General features: G+C 42.2%; 1 protein-coding gene and 1 pseudogene across 3 annotated transcripts in view; one reads left to right on the top strand and one right to left on the bottom strand.

Annotated features, from left to right (window-relative positions):
• The window catches only part of LOC131556888 (U4/U6 small nuclear ribonucleoprotein Prp31-like), a 31,641-nt pseudogene extending 30,002 nt beyond the window's left edge, over window positions 1–1,639 (bottom strand).
• ARHGAP24 (Rho GTPase activating protein 24) overlaps window positions 1–13,140 on the top strand; it is a 244,621-nt gene that overhangs the window by 60,471 nt on the left and 171,010 nt on the right. The window contains exon 1 of one of the 3 annotated variants that reach the window (XM_058803010.1): window positions 1,732–1,884. The exons of the other annotated variants lie outside the window; for them this stretch is intronic. The gene's annotated coding sequence lies outside the window, so the exon portion shown is untranslated. Of the gene's footprint in view, window positions 1–1,731; window positions 1,885–13,140 lie in introns of those variants that run through there. 3 annotated transcript variants of the gene reach the window in all.

Below are 13,140 nucleotides of genomic sequence, written 5' to 3' on the forward strand. Positions count from 1 at the left end.
GACAAGCTGAATTTTGGTGGGGTGCAGCATGCTGTTGCAGATGCTGAGGACCTCTGTTAGCCAAATCTCTCCATTTGGCAGGGAGATCACAGCAATGAGCCTGCTCTGCCTCCTCCTTGCTTTGTCTCTGTGGATTTCTTTTCCAGAGCCAGGAGCAGGGACCAGCCCTCATGCTTAATGGCTCGCTTAGCTCTCTTTTCTGGCTGGTTATCTCATGAAAAGCTGGGAAGCTGAGGAAAGTGTCTTGGGTATTCCCCTTCATAAATGCAGTGATACTGACTTCTGCAGGCCCCAGCCCTTCCTGCTTCATTAGTGGCAAGCAGAGTTCAGAGGTTTGATTTAGTGTGGATAACCAGGTACCTGAATTATTTTGTTTCTGTTAAAAGTAGAAGCTTCTCCAGTGCAGTGGTACCCCATTTATCACTGCTGCAAGCTATGACATGTCACCTGCTACACCACGTAAATATTCTTCAGACATTATCTGTTGAAATACCTGATAAATCTGAAGAATAAATCAGAAAACTGATTGCTTTCAAAAGGTTGTACCTATTCTTGTGATACTGAGGATTCTTTAGTGCTTTCACATTGGGTGGAGCTGGAACCAGCAAACACAGAATTGTGAGAAATGGGTCATCGGAGGGAAGTCGGTGGGAGTGGGTCTACATTTGTCCAAGTTGCACTCATCAGATACTGAGATTCTCATGGAAAACAATTTTCTGGCTTCTACAAATCTTCCAGCTCCAGTCATTAGAGGAATGTCACATGCCTGGTACGTATAGCTGAAACTGTGCAAGAATTTGTTGTTAGTGTGTACAGTCAGCTGAACCCTGCTTGGGCTTCAAAATGCGCTGTTGTGCCCTCTTCAGCTATCGTTATTAGTAATTCTTTTCCTATGATCTCATGGTGGCATTGTATTAGAAACTGCTTTTTGTCTCGTGATGGGGATCTGAAAGAAGAGACCAGGAAGCACAGCATCTAGGGTTTTCTGAGGAAGGCTGTTTCCACCGAAACCAATACTGCGATGTGGCAGAAGGGAGGACGAGGGTTCCATGTCATTCACTGCCCTCAGGATGGAAACAAGCAGAGCAGCCCTGAGTCACCCGGGAGCAGGCATCACTCCTGCCATCCACGGGGCGGACAGCAGCTCCCGAAACCCAACCAGGGCTGCAGTTTCCATCCTAATCCCCCGATTTCTGCTGTGCTCTTGGTCAGAGCTGGGCTTCTGGATCCTCGTTGTGCGGGCCCACGGATGGGTAAAATCACACAATGTGTTTTTTCAGAGAGCTAAGCCGCGCTAAGTTGCAGAGGTGCTGTTGGAAGTGAATGAGTCGGGGCTGCTCGGACTGTGTTCAGCCGCCTAACTCTAAACCACAGGCACAAAGGAGAAAGGAGAGGGGGCGGCAAAACTCTGCGCAGGATCTCGGGCCGTCCCCTTGGAGCGTGGCAGGGTTAGGGGGACAGCGGGGAGCCCGGACGGCTCCCGGCGGGTGTCCCGGCGCTGGCATTCCCAGAGCGTCTGGGAAGGCAGGCGCGTTCCTCCGGCGGCGCGCCCCGGGGCTGCCAGCTGCCCGTGAAACCCGAACCGCGGGGGCTGGTCCTGCGGGCCGCCCCGGCCCCTCGGCCGGCGCACACGGTACATCGCACATTATCCATCACCCTCACACGGCTCCCGGGGCAGCGCGGCAGCCCCCGTGGGACGGTGCTGGTGCTGTGGCGGCAGCCCCGCCTGCGCACAGGTCGCCTGAGCGGCTGAGGGAGGAGGGGGCAGGAGGAGAAACTTGTGAGCGCAGCCGGGCTGGAATCAGGCGGTGCCGAGCGTGCCCCGAGCCGCCGCCGCGTGTATGGGGCAGCGGGGCGGCCCTGCGTGAGGGCGGGCAGCGCCGGGTGAGTACCGCCGGGACCGGGCTCTGCTGAGCGTGTGTGAGCCCGCTGTTCTTGTCTGCTCTCCGTGTGTATGCGGGCATCTTTCAGTGTTCTGCTGTGCTGTTGTTTAGTGCTGTGCTTAGTGCTAAATGCCTCCTAACAGGATCCGGGTTTGTTGGTTTCAGGGGTACAGGGTGAGGGTGGGTCATCTGACTACTTGTTGACTGGAATATAAATCAAATCCTTTTGTGCTTTCTGCAGTTTTGTAATGGTTGTGTTAAAATCTTCCTCCTTCTACATAAGTGTTTGCTGAAGGATTTGATAGATAAGGTCCTCATTGGGACAGACTTTGAAATGAGCCCTTTGCCTAACTCTTTAGTGACTACAGTCTTCCATGGATTTTTAGAGCCTCTGAAGGGATTTCTTTTTAACACAAGCGAATAGTTGTCTAGTCTTTTTCCTTCCCTGGGAAGGAAATTGAAGGTAATATTTGTGTCTGTCTTCTTTTGCAGTAATATGTATGTATGTTGTCAGTTTGGGAGTTTGCTTCTTCCAACAGGGTGGAGAGTATTAAATAATTCATGTTTGATGCTATAAAAATTTCTGCAACAGATGACTGGAAGTAAACAGTGGGGTTTTTTTAGATGGGTACCTTTGTCCTGTACAGGCAGAAATAAGAAATTTGCTGTGTAGCACAGTGACATAACACAGAATTTATCTAATGTTAAGCTGAATTCTGTTTGTCCAATAGCATGGTTGCTGAGAGAGGATGATGATAGCTCTTAGATCAGCAGGTATTAAGATGCTGGTAAGTTCTTCTGTTGCACAGCAGTTTTGTACCTAGGAGGTGACAGTAACTTCGGTACACTCAGGATTCCTCCTGAGGAAGAATTATGGGAGTGGGACTGAGCAGTACAAGGAGCACAATATCTTGTCCTAGCTAATAATCATTTAAGTGGAATTTCATAGTCACAGAACACAGGCAGAGGTAGAGAGAAGGAAGGATTGAGAGTCAAGTGCCTGTCTCCAGTCCCATGAGATTTTCATGTTGTGGCAGGTTTTGTTATTGCAAAAGGCATCTTCTAGTGCGTGATAGTGACTTAATGTTAAAAATAAATGTGCCTAAAGCTTGTTTCCTTGTGCATGGTATCTAAAGTTATTAGACTGCCTCTTCTTTCATTGTTGTCCTGTCTCTCAGCTGCATTTTTCTTCTCCTGTTCTTTACTTGACTTTTAGTGTTTGATGAAACTGACTAGGTTTAGTTTTGAATAAATGGGGTGCCCCTGCCAAAAATGCCAAATCAAACAAAAAAAATCCCAGCAAACAACAATGGTAATTAAGTAAAAAATATAAAGCCATGTAGAAAATTCAACTGAAAATATGATTTAGTGTGGAAGGCATGACTACTTTTGTGTTTTTGGGGCAATGTGCTGCTGGGGTCAGGTGAGAGGGAGGCTGTGGGTTGTTCCTTTGACGTGTACCTCTCCTGGGTTTGCAGAGTGATTCATAAAGATCACTTCTGTTAGTGGTTCTGTAACTAGGTTCATTTTTCTGAAGATGGAGTTTGGAAAGACAGAAATCAGGATCCCTTTAAGACATGGACCTGGTAATAGTGTGAAGTTCTGGTAAGGTCATATCTTCAGAAGCAGCCAGAATCAAAACTCTCTATGACCTCCATGGGCAGCTGTAGCACACAATCATATCTTGCTGCTTGATTCAAAATTTTGGTTTTTTGTTTTTAAGCACACCAGGCAGAAGGAAATAAAACTAGTTGAAATTCTTGGTAGGTAGTTCAAAGTATTTTACATCTGCTAACTTTAACTGTCTTCTGTGTAGACATTTTTGTGTTTATTGTGATCTGATGGCCTTTGGAGGTATGTTTCATTCCTGGAGCTATTAACTGGCTTTCTCTATATTGGACAGAGGGAATGCTTGATATAATTTTTATTTTAAAATAATCTCCTGAAACAGAGTGTGATAATTCATCATATTGGGGTGTCATTTGTGTTGTACACTGATTTGAGGGTGAATGTATGTTAGCTTTCAGCCAGGGAGGAAAACAAAAGGTTGCCTTGGTGTTGTAAACCAAGAGAAACATGGCAGGAGTGTATCTGGTACAGTTCCAAGTCTGCAACTTGGCATTCTGTTATGTCCAAGACTCCAGGTAAGGTAAGTGCCTAAGAGTGTTGGATGATAAAGAAACACACAGCTTTTAATGACACTTGCTACTCTGCTGCCAGTCTTGGGAGAAACTTAAAAAGACAAAAGAAGCCAAATTTCCAGTTTAGATTCTCTTCCTTCATGTAGGAAGTGTGAGAGGTAGGATTTAGTGTGTTAATTTCTATTATTATGCTAAAGGAAGGATTTCAAGTTAGCATTGTTTTTATAGTTGTTGCCTGCATTTATTTAGAAAAATCTTGATTAGGTTGCAGGTTTTTTAATTGCAAGCACTCAAAAATACATGAAAATGCTAGGCAAGTCAAAGATGGATATGCTTCAGCAGCACAGCAGCTTCTTGTATGTTTCCTGACTCTTTCCTTCCATTTCACCATTTTGCCAGTTACATTTGGGTGATGAAAGTGGGTATGGTAAGCACTGGAGTGAAGCTGTAAATTGATTTTGTATTTAATTGATTATGGATCCAGAATAAACTGTAATAGGCCTTGATTAGCTTCCATTATAAACTAGATCATATTTAGTTGTGAATAATACCCTGTTTTGCCAACAAAGACTTTTGATAGACTCTCCAATATATTAACATGGTGTAATTATCATCAGTCATCTTTACTGTGTGTTTTTGACCACCAGCTTTGTTAGCTCTCTTTGTACATTTAATAGCTTTCTCTGTCCAAATTTCTGCTTTCTCTAGAGTTACTATTTTTTTCTTTACCTTCTTTTTTTAAAAGTGGAAAATACAGTTTCTTAATTTCTTAATTTTCTTCTCCCTTCCTCTCTTCCAACACTTTTTGAAATGGTTTCCAGAGAAGATGCTCTTGGGTGCTGTCAGTTCTCCCCAAGTTGAGCACCTGCTGAACAAGGAGACACAGACTGGTGCACAGACAGACAGACGGCTGGCTGTCAGTGGCCTTTCCTCTTTGTAATTTGTCACTTTGGTGTTTGTCACCTGCACAACTTTGCAGTCACGATCTTTTTTTTTTTTCCTCTTCATTTTTCTTCCGTGTCATTGGTTACACTGCAAAATAAGATAATTGCTTGGAGACTCGGAGCCACCTGCGGCGTGGTGCTTTTTTTGTTTACGGTCATGGTCTTTGACTTATCTGTTAAGTGTTTGAATTAATTTTGTCTGCTTGGCTCAGCTCTAGTTTCATTGGGCTTTTCTAATGAAAATGTCATGCACCATCAAGCCAAGGGTCTTGCAGGAACACACAGGCTCATTGCTTTTAACAAACTTGTATTGTTTACTGTTGTGCTTGTTAGTTTGGGGGGCTCTCATGCTCCCTTGCTCAATGAGACAAACCTCAGCACATGTTGAATTCCTTGGCCAAGTGTACAGTTTCTTGTCATGAAATACCTTTCATTTTCCTGTACTGAGTTTTGTGTGATTTTGTGTAATGGCAATTATGATTAGTAGCTTTTTAGCAAAGACATTTTTCATGTGTGTTACTTCCAAGAAGTAGTTGGTGTGTTCCCATGGTTCTTTTCCCACATGTACCTTTGCTTTTAGAACAGCAATTTGTTAACAAAGAAAAGGAAACAGAACTTAAATTTCAAGTGGACTGGTATTCTTGGCCTGTCAAAGTGAACAATCATGAAGCATTAGTAAAACCCAGCAATTTGCCTCCCTGCAAAACAGGGAAATAGCTCAAAATAAGGAAATAGCCAACACATTTTGGCCCAGACCACACTAATCAAAGAAAAAGCATGTTTGGTTCTCCCAGTTAGTGATATTTAGAGGGATCTCACTGCCTTCCAGGGGCAGGCAGGCTGCTCCTGCAGGAGGCAGAGAAAGTGGCCTTCCAGTTAATCCTTGCTTGGTTGACTTGACCTCAGCTCTGGCAACAGCATCCTGGATTTTCCATAAGCTGCCTTTCTGTAGCTATATATCTTTGACCTCCCCCAGCTACCACATGCTGTGCTGTGAGAAGAAAAATGGGAAGGAGGATGGAGGTGACATCAGGGGAGGAAGGTTCTAGTAATTGACAGCTGGAGCTGGAAAAGGTCTTGAAAAGAATGAAAAGAATAGTCAAGGACAGCCCAGCTTTGTGAGAAAACAGTGCAGCAGGAGGAAACTTTTCAGCCTGGAGATGAGATGACTGAGGAAACTTCACTAACAAGTGGCAAGAAAAGGGTAAACAGACACTGCTTCTTCCTCCCTTATTTTTCAGTAGAGAAGTCCCAGGATGTGTCCAAGAGTGATGGTGGCAGGCTGAAAACAAATGAAAGGAGGTAATACTGTGCACAAGATGTAAATAAGGTGGCATTAATAAGTGTTTGCAGTGTAGGGGTTAGTAAAAGGAAAACCCAGTTTTAAAGGATAGCTAGCCCAAAGTATTGCTGCTGGCTTGTCTTAGCTATCCTGTTTCCCTGAGGTTTTGCTTCAGCCACAGTTGGCAATGGGATGCTGGGCTGGATGGGCTCTTCCTGTCCCATTCTAGCCATCCATTTGTTCAGTTCTGACTGTTATTTTAGTATTACTTACATGGGGTGAAAAAAGATCTGATCTGTTTGTGGCTTGATGAAAAGGAGCTGAATGACCTCAGCAGATCATGAAGGGGGGGCTGCCTTCTTCAGCTAGGAATGTGTGGATACAAGGAAGGATAAGAGCTGCAGGTGCAAAACAAGTTGTGATCTTTGAAAATCAAAAGCAAAAAGATTCATCACCATTTTGTTTCCAGGCAGTGCTGCAGGAATGTGTAGTCATGGTCTTACCGGATGAGTATTTAGAGAAGGAATAACAATGGATCATATCAATTCAAGTGGAGCAGACCCCCTGAAGCTGCTGGATCCTGGTCAAATAAGGCTTTTTCTGTGTACCCAGCCTGACAGCTGACTGTGTAGAGGTGGAAGATGAAGAAGCTCAAGTGCTGCTGTGCTGCAGCAATCCCAGTGTGCTAAATGACTGTTTAGCAGATGGGAGAGTGCTACAGTCAAGGGTGACTTAAAGTATGCTTAAGGCCCCTCTTGAGTTTCTTGAGAAAGAAAAGTGATGCAGAGGCTGTGGGCAATTAACTTTGCTTCTCATTCTTCAAATCCTGCTCTGTGGATCAGCTGGATGAGGTGACTTCCCTCCATGGCCATATTGGTTGATTATTCTTTTGATATTTTGAAGGGGGAAAAGTTTCAGTAGATCCTAAACAAAATGTGCATTGTACAGTAGCTTCAAGATCTTGTTGCTGTGTGTATTTAGAACTAGTGACTTTAATTTAGTTGATTATTAATGTAATGGAGTTTTCATCATATTTGCCTTACCTACTTGGGCCTGGACTGAGAAATAAGAATTGTGCAGTTATCAATATATAGCACAGAACATGATAAACTCATTTTTAATCCTTCCTGTTGGAGCATAACAGATTGCTGCAGTTCAAAGACAAGTATGTGAACACAGACATGTATCTAGGAGATGAAGACAGACTTCTGGAAATCTTGTTTATTTAGTGACATCATTGCCTTATATCAGAGTGTTGTCTTGGAAAGCGTTCTGAGTAATTTGGGGTCGCAGTGTTGTTCTTAAAGGTGAGATAATGATGAAGGGAAAAGCTGTGCTGTACCTTTGCTTATTATAAACTAGCTACCATGGAATTTTGGTTGTCCAGAAGTTGGAGCAAGCAGCCTGCTTGCGGTATAAGCTGTTTTGTTGTGAAGCCTCTAGGTAATTCTTTCAAGAGTTAGGGCTTCTGGTTGTTTTTCTCTGTGTGTTTGTATGTCTGTGGTGGGCTGGTGTTGAGCTCTTGCCTCTTATCCGTGATTGAGATCAAAATTGTGTGTCACATGCATGGATAGTCACTGTGATTATCCACTACTAAGTGTTGCAACACACAAACCCAGAAATGCTGGATGCTAGAAAGAAATAATTCCTCTGGCAGTTGCAGTATTTGTGCAGCTGTTCCCACAGATGTTTCTTCTTTCTTGGATTTTTTTTCTTTTTTTAATTTCTCCTAAGAAGTAAGCAAACCAAGGCAGAAATGTTAAAGGGCCTGCCTGGAGAAAGAGAGAGAAAATGCAATACCTTTTAGTTTGGACGTAGTAATTTATGTTCTTTCAAAATGACTGCGAATTCTTACTTTGTTTGCCAAGTCCAAAGCCTGCTTAGGCTCTGCAGAGCTGAATGGAAGTGTCCTAAAATTGGAGCTCTGCAAATAGACTTTGAGAGTGAGTCTGCTTCGGGTAATTTGGAATCTTAACAGCACTGCTGGAACTCAAATGGACCCAACTTGAATGTCTATTTTGCTCATTTTAGAAGTGAGTAGGAAACATACTGGTCAGAAAACGTGTTCTGACAGAGCTCTGCCCTGTGGCTAGAAGTGAAATTTTGGAATGAAAACATCATAGCAAACACCCCCCAGTCAATAACTGATTGCAAGATTGAGGACTAACTCTGTTCATATGTAAGATGCATTTGTTCAGCTGTTTTGAAAAAAGCAAATACAGTTCTGATGTATGACAATGGGAAGTCTTGAAGGTACTATTTTAAGTACAGCTCAAGTAAAAATTCTTTAGAAGTCAATAAATTAATTGAAATGTAAAACATTATTAACATTTGGTGCATAATGGGGTTTCACCATCTTGAAGGGGTTTCACCTTCTCCTCCTAGGTGAATACAGGGCTCAAACTGGAATCAGTTAACCACATCCCCCAAAAATGTTTAATAAATAATATTTAGGAAAATGCATATTTTTATAAATAGACATCTATGTCTTGATGCCAGCAGCTTTCTTAGGTTGGGTTTTTCTCTTGAGGTTCACAACTGAGTAAGCAGGAAGAAGCTCTGGGAAGGCACACGTTGTAAGTAGTGTTTTTGAGTAATGAAAACCTATGAAAAACAATAAATATCTGTCTGTAAGTGTACGAGACCTGGTGCTTTTGGGCTGTTTAGTTTTCCACATAACCTAGTATGTGTGTGATGGCTGCTGCCTAGACTTCACCAGCCGTGCTGGAGTCCTCTTTCTTTAGAGAAACTCAGACCTGGCTTTGTGTATTCTGTGAAATGAGAAAGCAGCCTTAAACTCTACATGTAAATATGTCAGGTGTGTAAACATCAGGCAGAGAACAGAACTATTTTGGGCTCATAAGGAGTAAATTAGTGTAGCCTGTCCATGAGTGTGCTGCAATCAAAGAATAAATTCTAACAGGTTAAGGAGTTCCTGGGAAGCCTTGTGACTGCTGTGTTGGGGGTGAGGGGAAATATTAAAATAGCTGTTTTGATGATGTTTTTTTCTGTCAGAGTAACTATGTTGCTGGCTTCCATGGGGGTTTCAGAAGTTGGGCTTAGTGAGTAGGGAGATCCTTTCCTGTCCTGCCTGTTTGTCATATGTGGACAGCTGGGAAAAATAAGTCTAGTTCTGAACCATGGGAATATTTTACAAGTGTTGTAGGATGTGCCAGGATAAAAATAAAATTGACATCAATGTAAGACCTTTATTATTTTCACTGTGATGATTCTGTCCTGCAATGAGTCAACTATTAATTAATTTCATAGAATCATAGAGCTATTTAGGTTGGAACAGACCTCCAGTATAATTGAGTCCAAGTTTTGAACGCCATCCACTGTGCTGACTAAACCACAGCATTAAGTTCCACATCCAGTCACTACTTCAATGCTTTCAGGGATCGTGACTTCACTTCTTTCTTTTTTAACAGCTTCACTGCTTTTGAAGAATTTCCTAGGTTTTAGCACAGATGTTACAATTATAGCCTCTTCCCATGGTGATTCAGCTCCTGATTTGCTCAGCTGGTATTGCTGGTAGGATTTACCACACTGGGAAAGGGTTGTTGGCTCTGCCCTCTGCAGTAGTCCCTGGCTCTTTGTATGGGAGTAGTTGGTCCCTTGAAATGCTGCCTTCTGCCAGATGTGAGGGGACAGGGACGGCTGTGATGATGATGATGCTGTGAACTGGGGACCTTGGGGGTTTCTCATGTGCACTCTATAACTCTGTTGTGTTAGGCTGTTCTCCTGTTCAGTATGTGCTGAATTCCTGTCTCTTGCTGTCACAGAGCTCTCAGTGCACTCAGCTGACACCAGGAAAGGACTGAAGCAGCCAGCTGGGCGTGCAGCACGTGGCGTGTTCAGTGACAGGAGTGTTTATCACCTAATGAGATTAAGGCTCTGTGCAGCACTGCTGTACAGTGCATGTGGCTCTGACTCCTTTCCTTGGCAACTGGGGAAGTGCAGAAGGCAACTTGGGCATAGATGTGATCCTCTGCCAGCACTGGAAATAAAATCCTGAATTCTCTCTGACTGCCTTCAGATGGTAGTATCATGTTTGATGGTGTCACTTCTGGGACACTGCTTTGGAGATGTTCATCTCCCAGCACCCACAGGAAGGCTCTGAAACGTGAGTTTTACCATTTCTTACTTTTGTAGGGACTGCTAGAAAAAATGGCAGATTGGCCAAAACAACATAGCAGGTGTTTTTAGTCCACATATGACTATGCAGTATTTTGTACATTATTTAGGTATCCAGTAAGTAATGAAAAAATATTGTGCATTACCTGGTGGAAATATCCAGGAAAGGAAATAATTTCTATCTGGCATGGGCAGGTCTGTGCTGCTGGGCTGTGCACCAAGCCTACAGCCTTTTTGGAGGGGGAAGGAAAGACTCATAGCTCAGAAGAGTTATTTTGTAGGAGGTTGTGCTGCTCAAAATGCATGCCTGGGTCAAGCCTCTGGTGTCCCATGAGCTTAGACTTCTGAGGAGAAGTTAGCTCTGGTAACTGAGCCATCATTGTGGCACTATGATGGTCCATGAAGGAGCTGAATACCCTCCTGTGCCGTGAAGCTGAGTGTCTTAGGCTGGAGGGATTGTACAGAAATAAGCCAAAACCCTGTTTCTGACACCTGTGATACCACTCAGTTATAAGCACAAGTTAATTCATACTTAATTGTTTAATGCCATAAAATATCCACAACTTTCCATACAGCATGACTCTTGGGGGGGAAATATGGTAGCTGTGATAACAGTGTATTCAATGAGTGGTTTGGTTTTGAGCTGCCAGAACATTGCTATTCTTTTTGTACTTCCTCCTTGGAGAAAAAGTTTAGAAGTTTTCTTCTGAGTCGTGGAGGTTCCTCGTGTTGGACTGTGTGTCACAAGTTTCCCCTGTGTCATGTACCTGAAAAAGAGAGTCAGTAATGTGTGTGCAGTGTCATGTTCTGTGCTGGCTCATATGGCTCATTCTTCATCCTCTATCTGAGGACGAGAGGTCCATGGTGAGAGATGGTTTGCAGGTATTTTATGCAAAGCAATCTTGTACTCAGAAAATTCACACGATGCTTCTCGTGAAATCTGCATCTTTCTCTCTTGGAACACTTTTTACTGTGTTACTGAGCTTTGTTAAGTATTAGGGAATTTCCTAGAAACTTGAAAATCAAATAGCAGATTTGCATGGGGAGATTGCTGACAGTTTCAGACAGTATATCTTGAGTATTGTCCATGGCATGACAATACAGCAGTCTTGGATGCCTACTTGGAAAATATTTAGTGTGGAGCTGGTAGTAGGAAAGTCTTCTGTAAATGAATGTGCAGTTAGTATCTGTGCTTAAAAACTAGGATGAGAACTTGAGCTCAAATGCAAGCTGTATGTGCTGTTGGAGGTCCAGAGAAGTAGATTTTAGCTTTTTTGCCATCTGATGTATAGATTGCAGGCAATGAAAGGTTGAAATCTTATCACAAAACCAGAAAGATGATTTATTGGAAATGTCAAGAAATCAATCACAGAGCCTAATAGGCCAGTTAAACAAGCTTTTCAGTTTGGGTATGTTTAAAAGCAGGGAGCCTTGAATGGTTCTTGTTGATAAACTTGGATGCCTAGACAGACTGCTTGGAAACTGATAAGAGCAAATAGTTTGTTCTGAGACTCAATGAAATTGGAACAAGAAGAAAATGTTTTTTTGGCTAGTCTGTCATTTGCAGATTATTTTTTTTTTAGGCTAATAAGGTAGGAAAAAGTAAAGTAGTGTGGAAATTAGGACATAATCCTGTAGTTTTTCCCCCTTTAAAATTTGACAGAGCTCTTTGGAGAATTTTTTTAACCTCTAACTTGTCATATTTTTGGTGATGGTAGTGCTGAAACACCTCTACATATGGTGTTCGATCTCTGCAGAACAAATGGTTGTTTAGCTTAAAGCTTTTGTGAAAATATGTTAGTATTGACCAGTTTGTCATGAAAAGGTTACAAAATTCTAATAATTCCAAGATAAAGATATTTGCCATCCTGGGACAAAAGAGCACAGGGTAAAATTGCTGATGGCTTGGAGTGGTCTGAGTGCCATTTTTTTGCTGGCACTGTTTAATGTACTGTATGACATAGCATATATATGTTAATAAAACTGTCAGTTTAATTGGTTTCAATTACCTTTGGAATAATAAAAAAAAGCTTTACTATTAAGTAGCATCTCTCATTAAGACCTTTTGAGTTCATTTGTAACATTAGAATGGTTGTCTATTTTTCATAATAAACGTGAATTTTGTGAAGCAGTAAATAAGAGATGGAAAAATTTCTCATAGTAGGTGCTCTGGAGATAGGGGAATAATACCTAAGTATTTGAGCTGGGGAATGGACAAGGAGGTTTTAAACATTTACACAGGACAGGATTGAATAACCTGGATAAAGTGTTCTTGTTCAGATAAAAAGCCCATGGACAAGGTGGCAGGGATTTTTGTTGCATGTTTTGTGTATTTGTAGATGCATCAGAGCTATTTCAACGTAGAAATTCTCAAAAGACAGTCCTAGATCTGTTGTTGCCAGTCCCTGTTAGTTGCATCTTGGCTTCAATTTGGCTTTGTGAGTAAATTGCAACTTTTTTGTTTGGCTTGGCACCGTTTCATCAGCTAACAAGTGACTTTCAGATGTTTGTGAATGTTTGTGATTGATTCTTGTTGCCATATCATTATATTTTTAGCATTAAATATTTTCTTATGTGCTGTCTGAAACTGCTTAATTTTCTAGTTGTAATGTTTTTCTACTAGTATATCTTTTGTCACCGATTGGTCTGCCATAGGCACTGCTAGTTTACTTTGAGAAAATCTTGTAAAATTATCTTTACTTGCAGAGAGATAAGTGAACGTGGCTGTCTGCAAAATTATATGCAAGAATAGG

Source organism: Ammospiza caudacuta, chromosome 4 (genome assembly GCF_027887145.1).
Source record: "Ammospiza caudacuta isolate bAmmCau1 chromosome 4, bAmmCau1.pri, whole genome shotgun sequence".
In the NCBI taxonomy this organism is placed as follows: Eukaryota; Metazoa; Chordata; class Aves; order Passeriformes; family Passerellidae; genus Ammospiza; species Ammospiza caudacuta.